Raw genomic sequence first — 5000 nt, 5'->3', positions numbered from 1 at the left:
TATTATATATGGACTCAACTAGAGCGCTCTATGTTTAGTCATTTGTTTTCCCACCTTATTTTTTAAACTATGACCGGATCGAAGTAACAAGAGAAATGGACGAGGTTGGTAGTCACTTGGTAGTCAATTGGAATTGTTCAAAAATAGTAGGTAAACATCCGTCCAATCATGTAGTTGCTGTTTCAAAAACTGACGAAGGTAAATGAACTTTAAAAATGGAACGGAATGAATATTACTTCATCAAATGTGACATGGAGGTCAACGACCACAACAGCAAGAACAACAATAGCTACTGCCACACCACCACTACTACTACTACTACTACTACTACTGATGATGATGATAATGATGATGATGATGACGATTCCTATCATAGTAGGTGCCTTAGGTATAATAAAAACATATTCAGACAAATACATAACAAAAACACCAGGACTTACAAATATATATAACATACAGAAAATTGCACTACTGGGTACTGCACACATTCTACGCAAAACACGTTCAATACAGTAAACATAAGAGCACCACAGCAAACCACAGCACATACCCAAGGCGCACAAAGCAGCGCTCGGTAGTGAAGTGAAAGCACGTTATAAAAATAAAACTACTGAACAATAATAATAATAATAATAACAATAATAATAATAATAATAATAATAATAGTAATAATAATTAGTAATAATCATAATAATAATTCTTTCTAGTGGAAGCAGAAGGCCTGAAATTTTGGGGAAGGGATTAAGTGGATAACATAGACCCTTGTGTGTAACTGGTACTTATTTAATCGACCCCGAAAGAATGAGAGGTAAAGTCTCTCTCTTGCCGCTAAAATAGTCGTAGTGCACTTTTAACTTCTTAGGTGCAGAGGTGGCATTGTGGTAAGTAGCTTGTTCACCAATCGCAATGTTGCGGGTTCAGTCCCACTGTGCGGCAACAATAGTATGTCTGCTATAGCCTTGGGCCGTCCAAAGCCTTGTAAGTGGATTTGGTTGACAGATATTGAAAGAACCCTGTCGGATATATGTGTGTGAGTGTGTGTGTGTTTATGTCTCTGTTTGTACCCGCCTCTCTTGACAACCGATGTTGGTTTGCATACGACCCCGTAACCTAGCAGTTCGGCAAAAGACACGGATAGAAAAAGTACTAGGCTTACAGACAATAAATCTTAAGGTTGATTTCTTCGGCTAAAGGCGGGGCTCCATCATGGCCCCAGTCAAATGACCGAAACGTGTAAAATAGTAAAAGAGTTCATATATATGTGTGTATGTATAAAACCATTTTTCTATATGACCAAACGCAGTCCAACACATACTAAGTCTTCATTTAAAATTTTCCTTTCACTCGTCGATAACTCCTTCTCTTTCTTGCAAATATTATTCTCGACAAAAGCCTAAGCTCGAAACACCAAAGACAACTTTCTTCTATCGCTGAACATTAAATTCATATATAGACTGTTTTCGAGTTTGTTGATTTTATAAAGATACATACATACATAAGGCAATGGAAGCTATGCATTGTTCTAGTGTTCAACTATCCAGTGGAATGTATACCTAGAAATGTGAATACATTGTTAGAAATGTAGAAATATATAGTTAGAAATGTGAATGTATAATTAGAAATGTAGGAAGAGAGAATATTTATGGTGAAGCAATGCGGAACCTACAGTTCTTGTGCTGTCGCAACAGTTTCCCATTTGTACTTATCATCATAGGTGCATTAGGTTACGTACCAACAAATTTGCACCTAAACCTAGAAATATTTGTTTCACGGAAAAAGAGAAAAAGAAACGGACGTGAATTCTCCCAATTCAGTCTATTAGTGGCACAGTCAAAATTGCTTAGAAATTCTAACATTTCTAACCTGGGTTTTCATTCCTAAGGTATTTTTTTCCATATTATTATTCAGGTCCCTACCAGTAATCGAACTCGGAATCTTGGGTTAGTAGCTCGCGCTCTTAGCCACTACGCCATATTCCCTTGGGCATGCTTATAAATTTAATATTCTCCAATCCTTCCTTAATACCGTTTCACATATGCTATTCATATCTGCACTTGGTCTGCTTAGAAAGTTGTGTTCTAGCATATGTGCTGCTTCTTTTAGTTTTCGTATTTTTCAGTGGTGTTCTCGTCTATTATTTTAACTTCATCCCACAAGGGGAGGTGGTCTCCATTTTTCATACATGATCAGCTATACCTGATTTATCAATATCTCCTCGTGTCACAGCTTTGCATTGTTCGTCTACCCTTATTTTGAAGGGGCAGTACGTTTCGCCTTTGTATAACCTACCACAGCTGCATGGGATGGAGTATACGCAGTTCTTGGTCATATTCTCTTCAATTGGTGGTTTTACTCGGAGATATTTGCGGACTCTAATGTTCATATGGATGTATATTATTTTAAGTTATTATATGATATTATGGCCAGTATTAAGAGCGTTTGTAATAATAATTAATAATAGCACTATTGATATTGTTATTGGTAATACAAAGTCCAGTATGTATGCAACGATAAAAATGTGGTAATTTTAATTTCAAAAATAACAACTGTGTTGATAATCATCCTTTTTTTTTTTAAAAAAAAGAAAAAAACAAATTTATGCGTGTTCTTTTTTTTTATTTCAAAATTTAATTTAATTAAAATATGTCAAAAAGTCTCAGTGTTTCGTAACACCTCTCCCTGACCAGCCAACGTTCTTCAAGATTTTGTTTGCTCTATTCCCAACACCAAGAGGATAACGAAATAAAAAGATGAAAAATTATATATTGAAATAAATCTAGCGAACATACTTTACCTTTCAGAAACAGATGTCATGTGAAAGCGAACATAATTTTATTTCAGGACGGTTCAAATTTGAACTTAATAAAATTTGAAAAGAGTAAAATATGTCAATAATGATAATAATGATAATGATGATGCTTAATTAAATAAACATCAGGAAAAAATTCAAAAATAGATTGCAAAGACATACGTCTTCTCTAACGCAAGGCTTGACAGAGAATCATCAAACTCGAAATTCTATATTTTTTCTTTTTGTTCCCCAGAGGCTATTATAATTATTTCTACGAGAAGACAATAGACTTGCAGAATCTGTTGGGCGATGGTGTTATGCCTTGCGGTATTCAGTTACAAAACTTTACCTTCTGAGTTGGAATCCCGCCGAGGTCGATTCTGTTTTCATTCGTTCAAGATCAATGTAATAACTACAAATCAAATTCTGTTTCTTCGTTCTGCATTTGTGAAGTTTTGTGTCACTCTCAGAAACCATTAATCGGGAAGTCGGGTATTATTAGATTGGCAGGACGGTTAGAATGTCCGAGAAAATACATTGTAGTACTTAGCTATAACCATAAAGGTTGTGAGTTCAAATCTAACTCAGGTTGAATTTCTTTTTCATTCTTCTAGGGTTTATTAAATAAATGCCATTCGAGTAATGAGTTCAGTATGATCAACTGTTTACTCCATACAGAAGTTCTTGCCTTTGTGTTTTTCTTTTATTCTCGAGTCTTAGGGCTTATAAAGCCGGTTATCCGTTTTCTATGGCGTTTGACCGATATCACAACTTGGCCTCTAATCGGGATGCGGATCCGTTGTGCGGTTCAAGGCCAGAAATTTCGAGATTTATGGACAAGTTGATTACATTGAAACCACAGTTCTATATTTAAGAGATGAGGAATTATGTACATTATTTATATTATTTACATTTGACGGATATTTGTCTTCGTCTTGTTTATTGTTAACGCAACTCTTCGGCTGATATACCCTCCAGCCGTCATCAGGTGTCTTGGGGAAATTTCGAACCTTCATCGTCATTCCCCAAGACACTTGATGAAGGCTGACGAGTATATCATCCGAAACATTTTGTTAACAACAAACAAGATGAGGACAAATAATCCGTCGAATGTAAATAATGAAAATAATATACATTGATACCTGCACATGAGTGCTACCTTATTCTATTGACCCCTAATGTATAATTGACCATACATTCGACAGGATTTGAACTCAGAACCTAACGAGCCGGACGAAATACTGCTAAATATTTGGTCTGACGTGCTAACAATTCTGCCTATTTCCAGCTTTGTTTGTCTCTGAATAGGAAATCATAAGGATGTAATGGGTGCCGGTTAGAATGGCTGCTAAACGGGTGTAATATAGAATCTGTTACATTCTGAGGTCAAAATCTCCAGGAGCATTGTATAGTGAAGAATTTTTTAGCTCTGAAGGGAAGGCCAATTCCTGAGGGATACCTCTATTTTATCAACTTTATTTGTGTGTCCGACATGAGAGTTGCTAGCTCTAGTTAAACATTGGAGCATATTTCAGATATTTATGTCGCATCATGTTATTCATGCACAGTAAAGACGACATCTTTCAGTATTTCTGTTAAAATGACAATGCAGATTTAGTGTGAAGTTGATTTTTTTTTTGTGGATGGCACTTTTGTGCTGATATTGGTTTCAGATTTTGTTAGGCAAAGTCGAATTTGGTTGCATTTGAACTCAGAATGTAAAGTTAGAAGAAATGCCGCCAAGCATTTTGTCCAGTGTGGTAAAAATTCTACCGGCTCACAGCCTTATCATTTTGAGCTTATACTAAAGAATACTGATGAACGATATCAGAAGGGTATGCGTAATAGTTGTTAGAAATAAGAACAGTATGAGAAGCCGATGGAGTGCACCGAAAAACAAACTCAGAGAATATGCAGGGGAGGTACGATCGAAGAATATCCTGAAGTGAAGAAAAACAGTAAATATAGATGTTTTCGATCTTGTTTGGATTCTTTGCTATCAAATTTGAATTCTTTGCAATCATATTTGAATTCTTTGCCATCATATTTGATGGCAAAGAATTCAAATTTGATGGCAAACAATCCAAACTAGATCGAAAACATCTATATGTTTTTATATGACTTTCAAACAATCAACGTAATCATTAGTATTAAATTCATTTCGCGCTGCTCCAGTTTACTCAGACTAAGTGAGGACTAAAGCATATCT

The sequence above is a fragment of the Octopus bimaculoides genome, chromosome 13 (assembly GCF_001194135.2).
Source record: "Octopus bimaculoides isolate UCB-OBI-ISO-001 chromosome 13, ASM119413v2, whole genome shotgun sequence".
Classification (NCBI taxonomy): domain Eukaryota; kingdom Metazoa; phylum Mollusca; class Cephalopoda; order Octopoda; family Octopodidae; genus Octopus; species Octopus bimaculoides.
The sequence above is the reverse complement of the archived record's forward strand: the minus strand, read 5'-3'. Positions refer to the sequence as shown.